Genomic DNA, 24,644 nt, shown 5'->3' on the forward strand with positions numbered 1-24,644 from the left:
TCCACTTGTGGACTGAGCTGATATCCAGCAGATTCTATATGTACAGAAGGAGTAGGGGTGGTCTCCAGAACAAGCAAATATCAATAGTAGCCCTGATAAAAAATAAGAAACTGAGTAATAGAAACACCATTTGCTGAACATTCTGTTGTGAGGCTGTAGATAAACCACGTATTACAAGTGAAATAAAGCAGATAATATTAATACAATCACCTCCATGAGTCAGGCTGTAAAAGGGATTTCACCTGAAATATTGAGACTCACAGACCTTTCAAGACTCACAGGTCAGGCAGGTAGTAACAGAAACAAATAAAACGGGTCAGATGAAATGCAGTGGGGACTGGTGGCGGGTGTGGGGAAACTACAGAACACCTAAGCAGTGGTTCTGAGTTTGTCTCCAGACTAGATATATTAGGAACTAGGTAGACTTTCAAATTACCTGGCCCCCAACCCAGAGCTATGAAATTAGAAATGCTGAGGGTAGGGCCCAGCAATCTAAGTTTTAACAAGCCCCTGAGTAGTAACAAGCTTGATTCTGAGGCACACTCAAGTATAAGAACCACTGATCTAGATGTATACTAATTCAAACAAAAATTTTTTTAATCATGTGTGTTTAAAAAAATCATCTGGCCAGATTCAGCCTACAGGCTGCCAATTTGTAACTCCTAATGAAATTCAAATGAAAAACAAAAACTTGAATTATTTGTATAATTATGTCAGTTTTGTATTTTCCTTTTTTGAGATGAAGAAAGATAGTATGTGGTAAAGGTTGGGCCTAAGTTTTATCCTTCCCAGAATTCAGGCATATCTGGACATGCCTGGTATCTAGTGGGATGGGCCTTCTGGAATTCTACTTATAAGACAACTCAAGTAGCCTCCAGGAAAGGACTCATCCCAGCAGAAGGACGAACCAAAGTACAGAGGTTGTATTAGGACAGCAGATGGTGTTGAACACATCTGAGTACACATGATGTCTGCCACTCAGGTTGTTTCCAGCCCAGCCTGAGGACTAATTTATTCTTTCAACAAATAGCTATTGAACACCTACCTCATCTGTCCCTGAGTTCTGTTACCCTAGTGTGGCTGTAATATAAGACCTAGTAGGAAACTAAAGGAGTTGGTTTTTGCTAATTTTCTTAGGACATGGAGAGTGCAGCTTGTTTGTGGCATGAATATTGGTGCCAGGGCAGCCGCCATGGCTCCAGGACTTATTAACATCTTTGACGCCCTTGAAATTGAACTTTGAGCCTTGGAGGCCTGCTTGCACACATCAGCAACTGTAACAGTGGTGGTAGTGCCTTTAGTGGGCAGCGGGACACGGCTTGAAAGATTGGTAGCAGCTGCTTGTTTCAGGCAAAGAGAATTTCAAACCATATGGCAGCCAAGAGACCTGTTCTGAGAGCACATATGAGACATCCCTGTGCATTTTTGGAGGATGAGAGCCCTCCAGGAAAGGTAGAGAAATGTGAGTTTATAGCTGTGGGATTTTTTTTTTTTTTTTTTTTTTTTTTTTACTGTTTTATGAGCTACATATAGAAAACGTTTTTTGTTTTCTTTTTTTAAGGACTTCTTAAATTTGAGTCTATAAGGTAATCTACAGCTTTTTTTTTTTTTGGCTTTGGCTTTGGCAGCATTTAAAGAAATTACATGCTGCATCTTGTAATAAGATTGACGTAAGAAGCCTGCAATGAACACAGTGGACTCAAAATCAAATCTCAAACATTTGATTTTGTTTTTTAAAAATAAAAAGCAGCAAAATTATTATAGGCTTTGGGATATGAGATTTAAAAACAATCACAGCATTCATTCCTATTTTTTTTTTCTCCTTCAAAACATCCCTATAAAATCAAACAACATTGCTGATGAGCTGTTCTTTGGCACCAGCAAGGAGCTTATTGCAAAGGAAAAAGAACTTTGGAAATAGCCACTCCTTTCCTGCCAGAATTTTGAGAAATTGATGCCCTTTCCTTCATTTCTGCAGTGCCTATAGGCTGCAGATTTTCAGTGACTTTCTGAAATCCTAAATTGGATTCTATTAAAAACATATTTGGTGGTCTCAATAAAAAATCTTTGGTATTATATTTTGGAGACTACAAGTACCCTGGAAGACCTAAGGAATTCCCCTAAGTAATCAGAGTTTTCCACAGAGTCAAGTAGTTGCTACATTGCATTTAATCCAGTGTTTTATGATACCTGATAAGTAAGGCGTGTGGTACATTAGTATTTCATCTAGACAGCAAGACCTTGCCAATTTCCAATTTCGTGATAGTCATATGTTTTTTGTTTGCTATCTATTCAAAACCAATTTTTTAAGCTCATGTAAACTAAAAGAGTCACTTTATTTTGATACCTCAGTTCTAGCCAACATAGAATATCTACAGCAGAGTATGCCTTAATGAGATGAAGGTCAGAGATGAGGAAATTTGCGTTCTAACCAGCAATGTTTTCCTGGACAAGTCAGTTCCTCTATGGGGCTCAGTTTCACTGTCAGTAAAATTGGAGGTGGGGCAAATTGGCCTAGAGTTTGGTGTCTAGAATTCTGTATTCCTTAACTTCTGGATTATGAGAATGCTCCCTGGATAATATTAGTGATGGATTAAGTATTTGAAAAAGAAAAATTTAACTGGAAAGGACTCTTGAAAACTATTGGTATCATACATTTCTTTTTTAACAGAGAGCTAGGGTTATTTTCTGTGTATCTTTGGGTACCAGTGCCTGATACTCTCACTAGTCAATCAAAGCTTGTTTCTGTGTTAACTTAATCGAGTTGAGCTTTCTGGAACACAGTTAACAACAAGAATATGAAACATTTATTTGATTCTGATTTCGTAATATTTCTTTCTTCCATGTCCCTAGTCTGACCCTCTCTCTCTCTCGGACCATTGTAATGACTCCTAACTGGTTTTCCCACCTTGGGCCTCTTTCTCCGACCCTTTTTACGTGATTTTATACTTGGATTATACAAATTAATCTTTTCCACATACAGCTTTTCTCCTATTACTTGCCTGCTCAAAGACCTTAATAGCTTTCTGTTGGCTACAGTATAAAATATGAACTCCTTCTCATGGCATCCAAGGCCTTGCACTGTCTGACCCAACCCCACTTCCCATCCTGTGGCCCACTGCTCCTTGTACCACAGCCTTCCAAGCTTTCTACTCTTCCTTTACATGCCCAGAAATGCTCTAATTTTGGGCCTTTGTCCCACTGGTTCTTGCTCCCTATTTCTACCTGTTCAGATTCTATCTCTCCTTAAAGTTTAAGGCCATAGTTCTGATATCACCTTCTCTGCCTGCCCAGCTTTTCTTGGTCTCTCTTAACTGCAAGAGACTTATCATTTTTCTGAATTCCTGTGACAATTTATCTGTATCTCTATCATGGGAGCTTTCATTTCCCCTCTATATTACAGATATTTGTGTGCAGGTCTTATTTTCCTCACTAGATATGCATTTTCATGAGATCAGAAGCAACATTGTTCTGTATTTGTAGCCCTCAAGGCACATGGCACATAGTAAGTAGTTCTTCCACAAATGTTTGTTTGATGAATAAATGATATCAGAGTTACCATGGAAATCTGAACTTACCCAAACTCCTTCTACTAAATTAGAACCACTCACAGGACGTATTGTTTAAGTGGTAAATTTCTTCATCTATCTATCTGTCTATCTAACTGTCTATCTATCTATCTAATCTATTTCTATCTATCTATCCTCTGCAACTTAACATTTCTCAGCCTATGTTTGGTTTCAGTGAGGAAAATTAAGAAAAAAAGATTTAAAAGGTGCAATAACTTAAACTGTAGGTTTAGCAAGTAATTTATATCCAGCTCCCTTTTTTCATGCATTTTGCTGTGGTCAGCTTTCAGTGGTTTAGGTTAACATTTGTTTGCATACTGTGATGTTCAAATGTTTGTTAAAGCTGATGCAACTCTGTGAGAAAGATCAACATTAACTCTGTAGGTGGACCATACAAGTTATAATCCAGTGAAGTGAAGATTTACTCGAGGTATTGTTTCATGTGGAGCATTGAGAAAAGTCATGGCCTTTTAATTAGTTAATTTATTTTTTGGCAAAGAGCAGCCATTTGATGGAACATATGTACCTAAATTGGGAAAGTTAGATGTAGATAACTGGTAACAAGATAGGGGTCATTGTATATACATTATGTAACTATATATAATAAAGTGATTATATATGTAAATACACACATAAATCCATTTATTCATTTCTAGACTTTTTGTGATGTTTTCTTTTTATACAAATTCTCTGTCTTAAAATTAATTTTAAGAAGCTCACATCACATACTTGGAATATATCTAACTGAATAAAAAATAATTTCCAAATATCTGCACACTAGAAAAAAATTAAAGGAAATAAAAACAACAGAAAATGTCCATTAACTGGTGAATGGATAACAAAACTTGGTATATCTATACAATGGAATATTGTTTTGCTATAAAATGAACTGCTACAACATGGATGAACATTAAAAACACTAAGTGAAAGAAGCCAAACACAAAAGGTTACATATTTTATGATTCTATTCATATGATATTTCTAGAATAAGCACATTCATAGAGACAAAGTAGATTCTTGGTTGCTAGAGGCTGGGAAGAGAGAAATGAGTGGCTACTTACGGGTACAGAGGAGTTTTTTTTTTGTGGTGATGAACATGTTTAGCATGAGATAGTGGTGATGGTTGCACAACTTTGTGAATATACTAAGAGCCACTGAATTGCACACTTTAAAGGGGTCAATATTATGATATGTGAATTATATTTCAATTTTTAAAAATACAAATTGAAGATTCTGCACAAGAAGAAGATTTTCCAGAGGCTTTTGTCCAGCCAGCACTGAAGAGTACTGAGATGACAGTCATTGGTGATCCCAGTCTTCAACACAATTACCCTTGCTGGTTACTGTGTTTTATGGTAACTGAGCAGGACCAGCTAAATGCTTCTGCCCTCCTTGGCTGGGCTGTGTGAAAGCCCACCACTGCTATGCTCCAGTGAGATAAAATCATTTATTTGTATATTAGCTTGTAATTTTTAAAGAACTTTCACTCCCACTAACTCATTTTGTTCTCAAATGTTTTCTTTCCAGACATACTTATACATTTATAGATGTTCCTCCACCAGAACAGAAACGTTTTATTTCTTATAAATGTAACAGATTTCTCTTGGCTGTCTTTGCTGACACTTTTGCTTCACTTTCCTCTTTCTTCTTCTTCTGTTTTTTTTTTTTTTTTTTTTTTTTTTGACAGGGAAAAAACGTTTTTTAATTACAAACTCATTTGGTGTATTTCAAAGATGCAATACTTTTCTTCATTTATCAGTGAAAGAAGTTAGAAATTAACTTCCCCCCTAAAAATCAGCAAATGGCAAACAAATGTCCTTGAAAGTCGCAGTCACATATAGTGCATCCCAGAAAAGAAGAGGGGCAAGACAGGCTCCACCCACTTTCATGAGTTTCATCAAATACTGGATCTACTCAAGGGTGGAGAGAAAAGTCAACTTGCAAAAAGAAGTATGTTATTAAATGAGGCATTTACTATATTCCTTCCTAAGAGCACCAAATGAGGAACATGTTTTCTAAACTAGATCTAGGAAGTTGAATGTGGAATCAATTGTCCTCCTCCTCTTAAGGTTTATCTACTGGTTAATGAATTAAAAAAACAAGATTAAAAAGCAAACCCCACACACACTCCTCCCAAAAAAGAGAGCAGAAAAAAAAAAAAAACACTAAGATGTTCCAGATTATGTTCTAGAGTGGAACCAGGGAGCAGTTTCAACAATTCCAATTAGTCTGTTACAGAGTGATCTACAAGCATGCCTTGATTTTAAACAACAAAAAAAACCTTTTTGAAACAACAAAACAAAAACTAGTACTAATAATTTTTCTGACAATTCACAATTATTCAAAATTAACTAGTGTTGGGAGGGGGCAGGGGGAGCCTTACCTATGGGCCTTGTCTCACATGAGTGCATGTGGTAGGTGCAGGGCATTTGTCATTACTGCAAAAATGAATTTTAATTTTTGTTCTTATTTTGATTTAAACATTGCTTTTAGTATGACACTGACACCAGCTGTGCAGAAAGGGCTCTGGAGAAGTGTTCATAGCAGCACACACCTGTGGCTCTTCCTTGGTTCTGGAGGCTCCAGGGCAGCCAATATTGCTTGTCAAATACATTCTTTAGGCCTTTCTGTGTATGTGCAGAACACTCCACACACTTGACAGCCTTCAGGTCACCGGCCAGCTTTTCAGCAGTCTCTGGAGTGATAGCCTTCTCTTTGTTCTTGGGAAGTTTCTCAATAGTAGAGGGGTCATCTCTGAGATCAATTTAGGTTCCAACAAGCATGAAAGGAGTCTTTGGACAGTGCTGAGTTATCTCAGGCACCCACTTTTCTTTTACATTTTCAAATGAAGATGGAGAGACCATTCAAAAACAGAGTAGAAATACATCTGTTTGTGGATAACTCAGCGATTGTAATCTGTCATAATCCTCTTGACCTGCAATATCAAAAAGTCCAAGAGTATATGATTTATAACTCTATCATTTATAACTATGACTGCATAGTTGTCAAAAACAGTAGGTATATATTCTGATGGAAATTTGTTTGTTGTGTAGGATATCAGGATACATGCTTTACCAACAGCATCATCACCCACAACAACACACTTAATTGTCTGCATTGCTGAAATAATTTTGTATCCAATTTAAACATTTCAAATCTGATGTTGACCTCAGCTTCTCCACCAGGGCGTTGGCAGCACTCTCACTCTTCTCTTTCTTCTAATACATTTTGCCCAGTTCTCCAGTACTATCCATATATGTCTAATTCTCCTGACTTTTTACGTATCTGTATTTCTTCATGTTTCTGCCTTCTCAGATTTTATTTTCAAGTTAGTGATTTATTCTTCATCGTTCTCCCTCCGAATAAGACCTATAAGCTCTTTCTTTGAAACTATAATTCACTTCTTTCTTCCCCTTAATCTTGGCTGAATGACTCCAAAACTAATGTCATATCCCATGCAATGGTATTTGCTGCCCCTATCCTGAATATATTTATTGTAGAACCATCATTTCTTAAATAAATAAAACATCTTATATGATATTTCTGTTTATATTATATTTACTATAAACTGTTTATACTTATTCCTTTATTTCCTGTAGACTCCTATATGTTATTTTAATACAGTACTCAAGTTTATTATTTATTATTTAATAAGTATATATCTCCTTTAAGAGTACTTTGATAATTTCCTATTATACTTTTTAGGTCATCAATGTTTACATTCCATTGATGATCTTCATTTTATCTTATAGAAAGATACCCTTCTTCTATATTTACAAATTACCCTTCTTTAGCACTATTTGCCATTTAATCTTGGACAGGGTGGCACTTGAAGCTTGGTCTCCAGCAGTTGCATTTTCTTACATCTTGGGGCATAAGCCTAGTCTTTATGGCTTCAATGCTATGGCATTCTTCTTTATGTCTCATTTTTATTTTATTGGCATCCATAGCAGCTCATGTTGCTCATTCTTTATATGTCTTAAATGCTCAAATGATGCCTTGAAAGCTATAATTGCATAGCATCCTCCTTTCATTTTCCCCCATCTGTGTCTTGGATTTGGCCTGTACTTTCTTGTAAGAGTGTCTGCACACCATAACAACATAAAGACCGATAGTCACATGGAGCCTTAACTATCTCCCGTCTTTCCTCATTTATTCCTAAGGAGTGAGGATTCATTTCATGTGCCCATGTAGCATTTGCCTTGATTTTAGCAGTTTTTCTGGCATTTATCTGCTCTTCATAGTCTTAAAGAGAAAATTCTCATTGGCCCAAGCACTAGACTTTGCTTAATCTGAAGAACAAATATCCTTCTTATCACCCTCCTTTGGTGTCTTATCCTTTCTCTATCTAGTCCCTTTTCTCTTGCTTACCTTGTACCATTGATGACATGTCTGAATTCATCTTGAGATTATAAGCTCTTTGGAAGATTAAAATCAGATTGCATTCATATTTGCTACCTTCCCTATCTTCTCTCCAACCACAGTATCCAACATTCTACACAGTATATCATACATTAGAATGTTCTCGCAAAAATTTGTTAAATAAGATTTTTTTAATATTTTTTTTATGTTAATCAGTTAACTACTTCTCACTTACTGCCATACCACTGGAACTTTATTATCTTACTTTCCTCCATTTTGCCAACCTTCCTAATGGTACTTCTGCAAACTGCATTATTATGGGTACAGGATTGCCTTATGGGGTGATGAAAATAGAACTAGTTAGAAGTGATAAGTTGCACAACATAGTGAATATATACGAAGTGCCACTGAATTGTACATTATGGTTAATAAGTTAATTAATGTTATGTGAAATCTTACCTCAATTTTTAAAACTGCAATGCTATGAGTTAATAATACAAAAAAAGTTTATAAACAGTCTCATTCTTATCTTTTAAAATAGTGCTTGTATTTTTTTTCCATGTACTTGGCTATTTTACCTTTCTCCCATGTATCATTGAAAATCATAGCAAAAGGTGAGTCCAGCCAACTTTCTAAAGATTGGAACTCAGCAGTGAGGACATCAACATTTAATCACAGTTTATTTTTTGGCTGTAATTCCTACTAGTAAATGATTATCTTTTCACTCTTTTTTTAGTTTTGTTTTTTTTTTTGAGATGGAGTTTCGCTCTGTTGCCCAGGCTGGAGTGGAGTGGTGTGATCTTGGCTCACTGCAACCCCCACCTCCTGGGTTCAAGTGATTCTCCTGCCTCAGCCTCCCAAGTAGCTGGGATTACAGGCACACACCAATTTTTGTGTTTTTAGTAGAGACAGGGTTTCACCATGTTGGTCAGGCTTGTCTCGAACTCTTGACCTCAAGTAATCCACCTACCTCGGCCTCCCAAAGTGCTTGAATTATAGGCATGAGCTGCCATTCCCGGCATCTTTTCACTCTTATAACGATACTCTACTATTAGTGCCTGTTCTTTCTTTTCTCTTTTCTCAGTACCTTTTCTTACTCTTGAATTGAACTTTGCCTTACCACAGTGGTCATGTGTCTCCTGGGGATGTCATAAAGAAGACAATATTACTAGAGAACTTCAGTCATTAAGAGATTACATTTCTTTGATAAAGGCCTGACCATTTGCATTCCTTTCTATTTTGATGTAGAGGAGTAGCAAATCAACCTCCAGAAACAGAAAGCAGAAAATTTTCCTCCCTGTGGGTTTTTGGCATCAGACAGCCTCAGTTCAGATCCTGGTTCTATCACATACTAACTGCATGACCTTGGGTTGGTCACTTTGCAAGTCAAATTCCTCATGTAGAAAAAAAAAAGAATAACAATAATACCTATCTAGTAAAGTCCTTGTGAAAATTAAATGAGATAATGCATGGAAATGTCCCTTGGAATTACACACATGGCTGTGTATAAGTGTTCATGTTTACACTTACTATTTTTCTACTTGTCTCCTAGTGTCTGAAACTACTCTTTGCCTTCCTTACAACAAACACGGAGCTACTTATGCCCCTGCCTGGGGAGTGGCTTTCTCCCATCCTAACTATACATAAATGCATGCCAGTCAAGGAAGCACCAAATAGAAAAATGAGCATGGACTATATTTGATAAATTTCAACATTATAAAAAAATGCTGGAGCATGGAACAGGAAAAACAAACAACCTACTTCCTCTTTGTGATCCTTATTTTTGACTGTATTTTTTTTTTCACTACACAAAATAGCATGGGAAACAAACTAGTGTGCAGAAATTTGGTTAAAACTGCTGTATCTCTTTAGTTTGGGGGAGAGGATAGCCTTAAACTATAGATGAACGTTATTCCACATGTTAATAAGAAAAGAGAAAATTGAGTTGTGCAATATTTCTGGGGATTTTTTTGTTTGTTTGTTTTTTGGCATGAAAGTGAAATCACCTGATGTGCTATCAGGAGGGCCCAGGGTTCAGAGGAAGAGCTTTGAATTAGGGATTAGGAGATGTGGGTTCTGGCCCTGCCACCAACTGGATGACCTTCAACAGGCTACTTCTCCTAACTGGGGCTATTTATTTCCTGAGAATTACAAACTGAATCCACAACCCCCACCACCACCTTCTCAGTTATTTATTTATTTTTACTTTAAAACTCCTTTCCACAGAACAACTCCACTTCTTAGGAATTTAAATATATATTTTATCATTTTTTGTGTGTATTATGGAATGATTTTAGGTTAAAAAATTTTTAGGTCAGATTTAATATAGTATCTATTAACATAATTTCAATAAAATAATTAATGTATAATCAGAATCCTACATTTCCTTTTGTGACAACACGGGGTTAAAAACTACTGAAACGTATTATCTCCAAGTCAGTGTTTTATGTAGAAAATATTTTTTTCAAGAATAGTTGTATTTAGTGACATACGGCACTATGATTGATTGATATTTACTTGGACCTTCATACTGAAGAAAATATGAATGTGGATAACATGAAGTGGACCCTTTGAGGGATATAATTAACTCTTGGTCAAAAGCCATTAAAAATATGTCAGTGTATGTTCTTAGAAAATATGAATCAAGAATTCTTTTTGTTAGAAATACGTAACTCTTAGTGCTGGTCCTAACTAGAGATTAGATGAATAGTTAGATGAAGAATGAGTTTATTTTAACTTCCCAAATATTTTCAGTTCATGTTCATGAGATTGTATATTGAAAATTTCCTTGATGCCTGCTGGAAGGAATCCCTGTGGAATTTAGACAGAAGCAGCCTGTGATGGCATAAGAATGGAGCACTGAGTGGAAGGATGCCAGAGCTAAAGTCACAAGGCTCATGTTCAAGTTATGCTATTCAACTTGCAGTAGGATAAATGGGCAACTCACTTAACCTTGAGCCTCAGTCTCCTTATCTTTACAATGAGGATAATTATATATTTACTTCCTAGGGTTATTGTAAGATGTAAATAAAATTTAACATATAGCATTACTTTTAAAGAGTATCACATTTGTCAAAGAGCATTTTGACAGGAGAAGGGTGAGGTGATTAAGAAGCCAGCCAGCCTAGGGCTCAGAATTTAAGGAGGCCCCTTCACTCTCAGGATCATACAAGTACAAAGTCAGCTCTGAGAATGAACACCTAGTCAAAGTTTGAGCCCAGCTCCTCACTTCTCTCACCCTTGTCCAGGCCCTGGTGTTTGGCTAAGTAAGCTCCTTTCAATAGGAGACACACAGCTTCAGGTGTGGGTCCAGTTTTCCGAAAGAGTTTTCTTGTTCACATACACTTAGTAGGTCAGGAAGAACTTTTCCTGCTAGTTTCCAAAAAATATAATGCTGCTGCTTTTATGAAATAATCTTCCTCTAACTTCCTTTTTCTTTCTATTCCCTTATTATGCTACTTATATCTATGCATAGATGTTACAAGATACATTAATTTTGTCTCCAGATATTCTCCTGGAGGTAGTATTTCATTATGACATGTTGCTAAACAGTGCCATGTCTGCATTATTTTCTGAAATTTGTAGTACTGAGGGGAAAGATCTTTTAATTTTAGCTTCTTTAAATTGCTTGCTTTCAAAACATAAGGTTGATAGACTGCTAGATAGATTAATAAAGGAAAAAAGAGAGAAGATCCAAATAAACAAAATCAGCAATGACAAAGGGGACATTGCCACCAACCTCACCAATTATCACAGACTATTATGAGCACCTGTATGCACACAAACTAGAAAACCTAGAAGAAATGCATAATTTCCTGGAAATATGTGACTTTTCAAGACTGAACCAGGAAGAAATTGAAACCCTGAACAGACCAACAATAAGTTCTGAAATTGAATCAGTAATGAAATCCTACCAACGAGAAAAAGCCATGGATCAGACAAATTCACAGCTGAATTCTACCAGACATATAAAGAAGAGTTGGTACAAATACTACTGAAACTATTCCAAAAAATAGAGGAGAAGGAACTGCTCTCTAACTCATTCTATGAGACCAACATCATGAGACCAACATCATGCTGATATCAAAGCCTGGCAGAGACATAACATAAAAAGAAAACCTCAGGCCAATATCCCTGATGAACATAGATGCAAAAATCCTCAACAAAATACTAGCAAACTGAATCCAGGAGTATGTCAAAATGCTAATCCACTATGATCAAGTAGGCTTTATTCCTGGGATGCAGGGTTGTTGCAACACATGCAAATCGCTAAATGTGATTCATTACATGAACAGAACTAAAAGCAAAAACTATATGATTATCTCAATAGACTCAGAAAAGGCTTTCAATAAAATTCAACATTCCTTTATGTTAAAAACCCTCAACAAACTAGGCACCAAAGGAATATACCTCCAAATAATAAGAACAATCTGTGTCAAACCCACAGCCTACAACATACTGAATAGGCAAAAGCTAAAAACATTCTCCTTGAGAACCAAAACAAAACAAGGATGCCCATTCTCACCACTCCTATTCAACATAGTACTGGAAGTGTTAGCCACTGAAATCAGGCAAGAGAAAGCAGTAGAAGACATTCAAATAGGAAAAGAGGAAGTCAAACTATCTCTTTACAGACATGTAGGTATTTTTCTATACCTAGAAAATGCCATGGTTTCTGCCCAAAGTCTCCTAGATCTGAAAAACAACTTCAGCAAAGTTTTAGGACATAAAATAAATATACAAAAAATTAGTAGTATTCCTATACATCAATAACATTCAAGCTGAGAGCCAAATCAATAACTCAATCCCATTCACCATAGCCACACAAAAGAAATAAAATGCCTAGGAATACATATAGCTAACCAGGGAGATTAAAGATCTCTACAATGAGAATTACAAAACACTGCTGAAAGAAATTAGAGCAACAAAAGGAAATGGAAGAACATTCCATTCTCATGGATAGGAAGAATCAATGGCGTTAAAATGGCCACACTGCCCAAAGCAATTTACAGATGCAATTGCTATTCCTATCAAACTATTAATAACATTTTTTTACAGAACTAGGAAAAACTATTCTAAAATTCACATAGAATGAAAAAAAGAATAGCCAAAAGCAATCCTAAGCAAAAAGAACAAAGCCAGGAGCATTACACTATCCAACCTCAAACTACACTACAGGGCTACAGTAACCCAAACAGCAGGGTATTGGGACAAAAACAGTCATAAAGGCCAACAAAACAGGTTAGAGAACCCAGAAATAAAGCCACACACATAAAACTGATCTTTAACAAGGTCAACAAAAACAAGCAATGGGGAAAGGACTTCCTATTCAATAAATGGTGCTGTCATAACTGGTTAGCCATATGCAGAAGATTGAAATTGGACCACTTCCTTTCATCACATACAAAAATCAACTTAAGATGTATTAAAGACTTAAATGTAAACCTTAAAACTATAAGAACTCTAGAAGAAAACCTAGGAAATATTAATACTATTCTGGACATATACCTTGGCAAAGATTTCATGATGAAGACTCCAAAAGCAATTGCAACAAAAATAAAAATTGACAAGTGGGATTTAATTAAACTCAAGAGCTTCTGCACAGCAAGAGAAACTATCAACAAAGTAAGCAGATAGTTTACAGAATGAGAAAAAATATTTGCAAACTATGCATCCAGCAAAGTTCTAATATCCAGAATCTATAAGGAATGTAAACAAATTAACAAGCAAAAAAATACTCATTAATAATTAGCAAAGGACATGAATGGACACTTCTCAAAAGAAGACATACACACGGCCAACAAGCATATGAGAAAATGCTCGACATCACCAATCATAAGAGAAATACAAATCAAAACCACAATGAGATACCATCTCATACCAGTCAGAATGGTTATTGAAAAGTAAAAAAAAAAAAAAAAACAGATGCTGGCAAGGTTGTGGAGAAAAGTTAACACCTACACACTGTTGGTGGGAGTGTAAGTTAGTTCAGCCAATGTGGAAAACAATGTGGAAATTTCTCAAAGAACTTAAAATAGAGCTACCATTTAACTCAGCAGTCCCACTACTAGATATATACCCAAAGGAATATAAATCATTCTACCATAAAGACACATGCATGTATATATTAATTGCAGTACTATTCACAATAGCAAAGACATGGAATCAACCTAAATGCCCATCAAGGGTGGACTAGACAAAGAAAATATGGTACATATACACCATGGAATACTATACAGCCATAAAAAAGAATGAAATCATGTCCTTTGTAGCAACATGGATGTAACCATAGGCCATTATCCTAAGCAAATTAATGCAGAAACAGAAAACCAAATACCACATGTTCACATTTATAAGTGGGAGCTACATTGAGTACACATGGACACTAAGGGAACAATAGACATAGGGACTTACCTGAGAGTGGAAGGGTGGGAGGAGGCTGAAGATAAAAAAAAAAAAAAAAAAAAAAAAAAAAACTACCTATTGGGTACTATGCTCATTACCTAGGTAATGAAATAATCTATACCAAACCCTTGTGACACACAATTTCCTGAGGTGACAAACCTGTACATGTCCCCTCTGAACCTGAAATAAAGTTGGAAAGAAAAAAAAAACCTGCTTTCAAGGTAGAAGTCGTTTACTTGCCAAGTAAAAAGATGTCTTAGGTTACCATTTTAAAAATCCCAGAGGAGAATGGATATGAAAGCAATTCTTACAGGCTCCGAGCCAGAGTCCAAGAAACAAAAATGAGTAACCCCTCTGTACAAACAGATTTTTCAAGAGTTGTTCACATGCCCACATATGCTGGAGTGGAGGTGGGCTTTTCAGGGTAACCATTCAGTGACAAACCTCTCATTGAGTTGTATAAACAAGAGAGGCTAGTGTTACAGTTTCAGAGCTTTCTAAAATTGCTTGCTAGTAGAGTTTTAAACTTTGTTGCTCACTTTTCCATTGGGTTTCCTCATGCTGCTGTTAAAAGGTTTGACCCACTCTTAAATTTCGTTTTATGATGCCCCATGGTTATCTTTTAAATCTTTGCAGATACCCAGGTTTTATGTCCTAGATTTTTATATTTGTCTCTGATGCTCTGATAAGTGTTGATGTTATTTTATTAGTGATATTTGAAGCTAAATCTGTCAGAGAGAAATTGTGATCTTTTTTAAAAGATATGACTATTTAGTCAGGGTCAATGACTAGCAAAATCCATAGAAGCAGAATTGGCAAGTAGATTCCTCAGAAAATGTGATCAACAGGGTAAGTATTGATGAAATTCTTTCAAAGATTGCATTTTTTGACCTTCAGTAGTTTAGAAGATGAAAAAAAGGGGGCTGAAGACAATTTTTAAGTCTATTAGTTTAATTGAAAGAACATAGATGAAATGTGGTACTTTTAGCCCATTTTTGTTCTGTTGTAGGTAAGAATTGTAGTATAGAAATTAATGACTATGTATCTACATTGAACTAAATTTGCATCATTCAGGTATTTTCCTTTATTACTCAGCATTCTGTACTTTTTGGTTTATAAATTATCTCTCATAGAAACTGCTCAAATTGGGCAGGACATAGCTATGTGCTTGATTGTAGGTTGTTAGTTAAAGATGAAGAAATTTCAAATTGAAACTTAGGTAGCAAATCTGCTGAAATGGGTATGAAAGCAGTTCTTCCAGGCCCAGAGCCAGAGTTCAAGATGAGTTGCCCCTCTGTACAGATTTTTCAAGAGTTGTTCACATGTGTAATACTACACAAATTTACCAGAGGTTTAAAATGGACAATATCCTGGATATTGAGGTTATGGGAAATTTTTCATCTCCTTTTTTTTGAACTTTGCCAAATTTTCAAAATAAGAATGTCATTTTGTAAGGATTTATAGTCTATGTTCCTCAACTTTGTTGGAGGTATGCTCACATCTCAGTGGTGCTGCAAACCAGCACTGGGAGGGGCCAGAGGTGTCAATCAGCAGTTTAAGTTGTTGGGGGAAAGGTAAACTTGAGTACGGTCCAAACTGGCATTAATATATACTCACTTGACTGTAATTCAGCAACTATTTGTAGAATGCCAACTATGTGCAAAGCATCATGTGAGGGTTTAGGTAGCCACTGATGAGCTCCAACGTGGAGATTCTGTTCTGGGAGAATTCTTTAGATGGCATCATGATAATTTCTAAAAAGAAAGTATAAGATTCTAAAAGAGCTTATAATAGCAGAATCTATTAACCAGGGAAAAGGGAGAGAGACACTGGATGGTGGCTGTGAAGATGTGACATATACTTTGAAATCTGAAGAATAAGCAAGAATTAGCCAAATATGAGAGTGAGAAAAAGGGAGCATCCTAAGTAGAGGGAATGGCTTGTGGGAAGGCCTGAAAATAGGAAAAAGTGGGTCAAGATAAAAAAATTGAAAGGCCATTATGGCTGGAGCCAGGAGAACGAGAAAGTTACTGGTTATGAGATTTTAAAAATTTATTTATATTTTTTAAAAAACACTCTGGTAAGAAGGGTACAGGGAGGAGGAGGCTATTACAGTGGTCAAAGTGGGAGATATGGTGGTCTGTGCAGCAGTCGGGGCATCAGGCTTGGGGCATAATAGACAAGTTCCAGAGACAATACAGGAGATAGAATTGAGAGGAATTGCTGCCTGGTTGGTTATGGGAGATAGGAAGTTGTAAAGAATGACTTCCATTCACTGGCATATACAACAGCCAGGGCACCTTCCCTCATGACACCCCTCTGAAGTGAGCAGATCAAGAACACTCACTGTCATTTTGTAGATTTGCAAACAAATAAATCAAGCAATTGAGTGGTAACTCCATTTATGCATCATGCCAACTCTCCTTGATTCTTATCTAAATCAGTGTTTGAATAGTAAAAACAAAGTTTGTCAATGTAGGTTCTGCACTGTATAAGGAAGCCTTTTAAAGAACTGTTATTTGCTTCAGGGTTTTCTGTTCAGATGTCCCTATTAACACTTGAAATGTCAGATGAGATATTACTTTGCTATTGACATTTCAGGCTCCAGGCTAATGACTATCTGTCAGGTATGGCAGCATACTCAGACATCTGCTAGCTGTTTCTGACTGGGGAATTTGGCTTAAAAATGTGTAAGGTAATTTAGATGTTCCATTCTTGACATTCATTTCAGTGGGCTGTGTTAATATTTAGTTTATTGTTCTGATTGTTTGTTTGTTTGAGGCGGAGTACTCGCTCAGGCTGGAGTACAGTGGCGCAATCTCGGCTCACTGCAACCTCCGTCTCCTGGGTTCAAGTGATTCTCCTGTCTCAGCCTCCCAAGTAGCTGGGACTACAGGCGTGTGCCACTATGCCCAGCTAATTTTTGTAATTTTAGTAGAGATGGGGTTTCACCATGTTGGCCAGGATGGTCTTGATCTCTTGACCTCATGATCTGCCCACCTCAGCCTTTCAAAGTGCAAGCATTATAAACATGAGCCACCATGCCTGGCCTATTCTGATGATTTTATTTTCCTCTGTATTGTTTCTATTTAACTGCCATGTGAGTGACTGCCATCCCTATCAGGAATTCCCAAAGAACAAGATGGTATGGATATTTAGAGATCACAGAATGTTGTTTGCGTTCAAAAGTTCCGCTTTTATTTTTTCAGATATCACCTCAACCTAGGGGTCAATGGAAAGAGACACATTAGACTTATGGTATTATTTTCTACGTAGGAAAAAAAATCAATGGGAAGTGTAAGTGGAAATTTGGCAGAGCACCAGGTAAGCCATGGCAGCTCTTAATCATGCTACAAAACTAGCTAAGGAGTCTGCCTTGAGAATGGATTTTTAAAAATTGCTGATAGTATATCTCAATTCTATTTAGCATTTTTTAAACTAGGGCTTTATTTGTTGTTTTCTGGGAATTTTTTATTCTTTTGTAATGATATAAATATTATAAAAGATTCAGAACACCAAAAAGAAGAAAAAGGTAGAGGCAACCATTCATAGTGTCTTTGATATCCAGATATTTTCTGTGCATATATAAGTAGAGATAGATGATTGCTATGCAAACACTCATATAATATAGATAACATTCCATATCTTTTTTTTCACTCAGAAAGGCTAATTTCTAAGGCTAACTAAGGCTAATTTCTGCTTTTGATTGTCTTAAAACCTAGTATATGGTAAACTTTTATATATATTTCATTACCCATATGCTCAGAAAGAAGGTATGGGAAAATACATTCTTGGGAACAAGTCGTCTCTCCTCTGTATGCACAGCCCACCCCTCACACATCTAGTAAATCAAACTTGTTCATTGTATTGAACAAATAGTCTATATCTGACTAATTTTGGGTCACTTTCTCTATCAGTTTTTGATAAAGTGATGTTAAAATTTCTTACTATGATTGTTGTGCCAGTTACTCTCTGTTTGTACATCAGATTCATAATTGCCCTTTCTCTACCCACCTCTTTTGCCCTCTGATTTTCCGTTAGGTTTTGTTGGTGGGTTTGGCACCATCAAATCAGAGAGCAGACTGAAAAAGAGGTCAGGGGATTTAACCTCTCACTCCTATCTCTCGGTATCCCAAATTCCACCCAGGGTTCTGGCTGCCATCCTCTATGGCTGTAACTCATTCTGCAGCCCCTCCTCCACATTCCCAGCTCTCTCTGGCTCCAGTAATACTGTCCCCACCTCTTGTACTGTCATGTTTTAGGGAGTAATATCATGCCCCTGTTGCTAGTTCTTTGGACCATCATAGTACCTCTTGTTCCTTCAACCTTGTGTACACCTCTGTAAAAAGTTCACTTATTACATTAGCTTCAGTTAAATCTCTTAAGCATGACAACAGTTTTCTTGTCAAGACTCTGACTAAATTTTTTATATCTTTTTTTAAGTCTGTCCATTTTTGTTTGTAAATTTCAAGGCCATATTGGCAAGTACCCATACAATTATGATTAATGTATTTCCTTGGTGGATTTCTCTTATTATATATATATTTTTAAAAATATTATTTTAAAAATATTAATAGCAACAGATCAACCAGTCTTCTCTTGGTTTGTATTTACCTAGCATAGTTGGTTTTTTTTTTTTTTCACCTTTCTTTATTTTTTTGAAGTATATGTCTTTTAGAAAGTTCACAAACTTCTACATAGCAAAAAAAAAATGATCAATAGAGTAACGAGACAACCTACAGAATGGGAGAAGATATTTTCAAAGAATGCATTCAACAAATGACTAATATCTAGAATCTATAAGGAGTTCAAACAACTCCACAAGGAAAAAACCAACCCCATTAAAAAGTGGGCACAGGACATGAACAGACATTTCTCAAGAGAACACACACAAGTGGCCAACAAACATGAAAAAATGCTCAACATCACTAATCATCAGAGAAATGCAAATTAACATCACTATGAGATACCATTTTACACCAGTCAGAATGGCTATTAATAAAAAGTTAAAAAACAACAGATGTTGGTGAGGATGTGGAGAAAAGGGGACATTTATACACTGTTGGTAAGAACATAAATTAGTAAAATCTCTATGGAAAACAGTGTGGAGATTTCTCAAAGAACTAAAAATAGAGCTACCCCTTGAAACAGCAATCTCACTACTGGGTAACTACCCAAAAGAAAAGAAATCATTATATAAAATGATATTTGCACTCATATTTATTGCAGCAATATTTACAATAAGATATGGAATCAACCTAAGTATTGTCCATCAATGGGTGATTGGAGAAAGAAAATGTGAGAAATATATGGGGTCACTATTCATTGTTTAATGATTTTCATATTCTTTAACCTCAAATGTATTTTCCGTGCCTCGCATACAACTTAATCTTAAGTCCTCAATGGCCTTCTGAAATAAAAAGTACACTGTCTTTTTAAGCTTTCTTACTTTCTGGTAGTCAGTTTCCCCCGCAGTCTTCAGTTTTACCTTTAGAATTTGCAAACTTCATCAGGCCATCTGTGCTCATGGACGTGGACCTCTCTAGTGGGAAGCCTCAGGCTTGGCTGCAGATGAGCTGTGCCAGTATACCTACTGCCTGTGACACTCCAAATAGGACTGTGTAGTAATTCATCTCCATCATACCATAGTACTGGAGCAACACCCCACTGTGAGCATCAACACTGGGCCAAGGATTCTTGGCTTTGCCCTGCTCTAAGAGGATGTTGGACAAAATCTTGTACAATTAAGCAGTCAGTTTAACATGTGGTCACTAGTCAGGTGTTTCAGAGCAAACTCTCACTGACAAATATGCCATGAATCATTCTTCCTTGGAACACTGCTTGGCCAGAGCCTGGGACAACCTGTCCTGACTTTGTTCCAGATGTATTCTCTTATATGCTCATCTGACAAATTTTTGCCATCCTTAATTCTTTTCCACCCTTAGTTCTGGGCAGCAGTTCTCTGGCATTCAGGTATACCATGGCTCTAAGAAACAGATACTATCATCAGGATCAAGAACTAATGTTTCATGTATCAATCTTGGTGCCTCTCATGCCATCATTTTTCATGTTCATAGTGATTTGGCGCACCACGATCTTGCCATGTTGCTGCTGAAGGTCTTAATTCTGGCCTGCTTCTTACACATCAGATCAGCCAATGTCTTTCAAATTCATAGAGGAAGCACTGGCATACTGAAAAACGAGAATACAAAAAGATGCATTCTTCATTCCCAAGAGCCAGATGACAACAGTGAATAATGCCATGGCAGGTGAACTCCAGGATATGGTGGAGATGGAAGGAGGGAAGAGAGCTGCCTCAGAAATGGGACCCACCACTGCCTCTCCAGCATCATACCAATGAAATGGACAAGGTTGAGAGGAGATATTTCACAATGTATTTATTTTACATTAACTGGGCTTCCAAATGTGGGCAGCGTAGTTCAGTACATATAGCACTGAATTCGTAATAAAGTACTCCTAACCTAAAGTTCTGCTGCTGACTGGCTGTGTAACAGTAAGTAAACCATTTGTTGTTACTTTTCCTCACTCAATCCTTTGGCCTTGAATTAATAAAATATAAATGTAGCACAAGAGTTCTGACTGGGTGCATCTTTAATATTTAATTTGAGGAATTCCTGGCTCCAGGGCCAGTTTTTATTTTCCAATAAAGTCCTTATGGGGCAGTGCATCAATACCATCTCCTCCTTGCTCCCCTGCCCTCCCCTTGGTCCCACACTGCACACCCGAACCTCTTCCAAACAAGGGTTTTTATGTGACCCTATATAAAACGATAGCAACTAGAAAAGAAATGGGTGGACAACTCATGCATTCTGTTATTTTTGCATATTTATTTAAATAGTACTTACACTTCTTTTCAAAAGTTGGACTCCCCCATCATAGAGATTACTTCTGAGGACAATAAGAAGGTTTAAAATAGTGATTAAAATGCCACAAAGATGATCAAATAGATTTGTGAGAAAAAAGTTAAGAACTAAGCTTCTTTTATCCAGAGAATGAAAAACTTATCTGGGGTAGGGAGGAGCTTACTGCAATAACGGACTTTGATCCTTGTCCTCACTAAGGTTAGGACAATAAGAAAGTAATCATGAAGGAATTAATTATGTTAGATACAGGCAGAGAGGTCTATTAAGATATGAGAAAGAAAGTTGTCCTTTCTGTCCTGATCTGATAAGCCTTCCCAGAGTCAGAGAAGTGGACTGTCCCTTCAGAGCTCATCAAGTCCACCAACTTCCTAGAGAAACACTTACTAACCTGAGTCTTAAAACGTCTCCTGAAAAAACATTATACTCTTTTTTAGTATCTAATTTTGATGTCTTTTAATTCTTTCAGCAAGAACACCTTAATGCCACATAGAAACCCCTCTGCAGTTAAGCACATTTTCTCTTTCTTTCCTCTGGGAAGGAAGAACAAATGATCACCAACCTCCACCCCACGTAAATCCCTCAAATACTAAATTCCTATACCATTCTTTTCTTCCTTTATTTCCCTAGCCGTCACTAAGTCTATGTCCCAAAACCTTAATTACTGTTCTTGCCTCTCTAATTTTATGATGAATAGCAATCCTGACACCTCCTGACGCTGACAAGTAGCGAATTCTTGACTTTATCTTTGTATTAAAAATTTAAATGCAGTGGAATGTATGAGCAGAAATAGGTTATTTTTCTTCTGCGGATCACTAGTTGCAAGATTCTTTTCATAAAGACAAGTATATCAATTTTCTATTGAAAGTACTTTTTTTTGTGTGAAGCATGAAAAAATTTAATTCCAAGCCCTGTAGCTGTCAGAGAAATGAATAGGTCTTCTATTTTGAAATGGCTGTCAACAAATATGAGGACTGGGTATCATTTCTCTCCTTGGTGAACTGTCAGACTTCTCTTTATGAATCTAGCATGTTGCAGGTAGCTAAATAACTTATTGTCAGGAAGTGGTACAAACAGTTGTTTCTCTACCTATGGCTTATAGTCCTCTTGCCTAACTAAGGCTGAAGGGTATTCTGAGTTGCATCATACTTAATGCAGAGAATTGAACAAAGTGCTGTTTTGCATTTATTTTCAAATTGTTTCATTGAGGTGAAATTTGCATAACATAAAATTGACCATTTTAAAGTGAAAAACTCAGTGGCATTTAGTATTTCACAATATTTTGCAACTACTATCTATATCAAATTCCAAAATATTTTATCACTCCATAAAGAAAATCCATATCCACTTACCACAAGGCCCTGGAAACCATCTATCTATCTGCTTTCTATCTCTATGAGTTTACCCATTCTGGGTATTTCATATAAATGGAATCATTCCATATGTGACCTTTGTGTCTGGCCTCTTTCCACTTCGCATAACATTTTCAAGGTTCATCTATGTCACAGCATTCTATTCTACTGATTGAATAATATTCTATTGTATGCATATACTACAATTAGTTTATCCATTCATTTATCGATGGACATCTGGGTTGTTTCCATCTTTGACTGTTATGAATTGTGCTGCTATGAACATTTGTGTACTATTATTTATTTGAATACCTGTTCTTAGGACTGGAATTGCTGGGTTGTATGGTAATTTTATGTTTTACCTTTTTGGGAACTGCCAAACTATTTTTTTATATTTATTTTTGAAAAAGAAAACCCATAGTATTAATGAAATGAACTTGTCTTACAAAGAAGATACAGCCCTCTAAACCAGAGGAGGATTTTCTGAAGAATAAAAGGAAGGCCAGGCGCAGTGGCTCACACCTGTAATTCCAGCACTTTGGGAAGCCAAGGCAGGCAGATCACCTGAAGTCAGGAGTTTAAGACTAGCCTGGCCAGCTGGCCAGGATGGTGAAACCTCATCTCTATTAAAAATATTATAAAAATTAGCTGGGCATCAGCCGGGCGCCGTGGCTCAGGCTTATAATCCCAGCACTTTGGGAGGCCAAGGCAGGTGGATCACAAGGTCAGGAGTTCAAGACCAACCTGGCCAACACAGTGAAACCTTGTCTCTACTAAAAATACAAAAATTAGCTAGATATGGTGGCAGGTGCCTGTAATTCCAGCTACTTGGGAGGCTGAGGCAGGAGAGTTGCTTAAACCCGGAGGTGGAGGTTGCAGTGAGCCAAGATCACACCACTGTACTCTAGCCTGGGCAACAGAAGCAGTCTCAAAAAAAAAAAAAAAAAAAAAAAAGTCTGGGCATGGTGGTTCATGCCTGTAATCTCAGCACTTTGGGAGGCTGAGGTGGGTGGAACATGAGGTCAGGAGTTCAAGACCAGCCTGACCAAGATGGTGAAACCCCATCTCTACTAAAAATAAAAAAATTAGCCAGGTGTGGTGGCAGTTGCCTGTAATCCCAGCTACTCCGGAGGCTGAGGCAGAGAATTGCTTGAACCAGGGAGACAGAGGTTGCAGTGAGCTAAGATTGCAACATTGCACTACAGCCTGGGCAAAAGAGCAAGACTCCATCTCAAAAAAAAAAAAAGGGAAAAAAAAAATTAGCCAGGTGTGGCAGCAGGCACCTGTAATCCCAGCTACTCAGGAGGCTGAGGCAGGACAATCGCTTGAAACTGGTAAGCAGAGGTTATTGTGAGCCAAGAGCACACCACTGCACCACTCCAGCTTGGGCTACAAGAGCAAAACTCCATCTCAAAAAAAAAAAAAAAAAAAGAATAAAAGGATGCATAGTTGTTGGCAGCAAAGATATTTTAGCTGACTGACCCCTGCTCCTGGACAGACAGAACCAAAATATACTTGGGACAACATCAATAACCACAATCTCTATAAATATAAGGGGAAGGAATCTCAAATTAGCCCCAGAGTCCAGTTAAGTTTTGCCATGTTGTTTCTCTGAGACGCTTCAATCAGCACAAATCAATTGCCCTTTGGCTATGTTCCTACTATAATTAACTTCAAACCTAATGAAGAGAATTGCTTTAAATGAAGAAACCAATTCTGATGAGTTATATATATATTCTGAGGAAAACCCGAAAAACAGTCTAAGGTTGGCAGAAGTCAGGTTTGTGCCCCTTTCTTCTTGTCAGCATAAGGAGCTACCCTTTGAGTGTTTGACTAATGTTAGTAAATTAATTATCATTTAATTATGATGTAGAAAGACATCTGCCTATTTTTCCAGAAGCTGCTACTCTGTTATGGGTATATTGGTATGAAGATTAGTCTAATTTGCCTATTGTAGAAATAGACTGGACTTTAAAAAATTCATGCCTTATGTTCAGTTTTCAGAATGTTCCCCTAGGCATTGCCTTTTATGACATTGCTATTGAAGATGTAGTGGAGCCTTGAATGTTACACAA

The 24,644-nt window shown here is 36.9% G+C and overlaps 1 long non-coding RNA gene and 1 pseudogene across 1 annotated transcript in view; one reads left to right on the forward strand and one right to left on the reverse strand.

The window, feature by feature from the left end:
- The window catches only part of LOC144579285 (uncharacterized), a 172,644-nt gene that overhangs the window by 128,176 nt on the left and 19,824 nt on the right, over positions 1-24,644 (forward strand). The gene's annotated exons all lie outside the window — the stretch shown is intronic.
- Positions 5,967-6,769, reverse strand: LOC144579284 (cell division control protein 42 homolog pseudogene; annotated as a pseudogene).

The sequence above is a fragment of the Callithrix jacchus genome, chromosome 14, assembly GCF_049354715.1.
Source record: "Callithrix jacchus isolate 240 chromosome 14, calJac240_pri, whole genome shotgun sequence".
NCBI classification, from domain to species: Eukaryota; Metazoa; Chordata; class Mammalia; order Primates; family Cebidae; genus Callithrix; species Callithrix jacchus.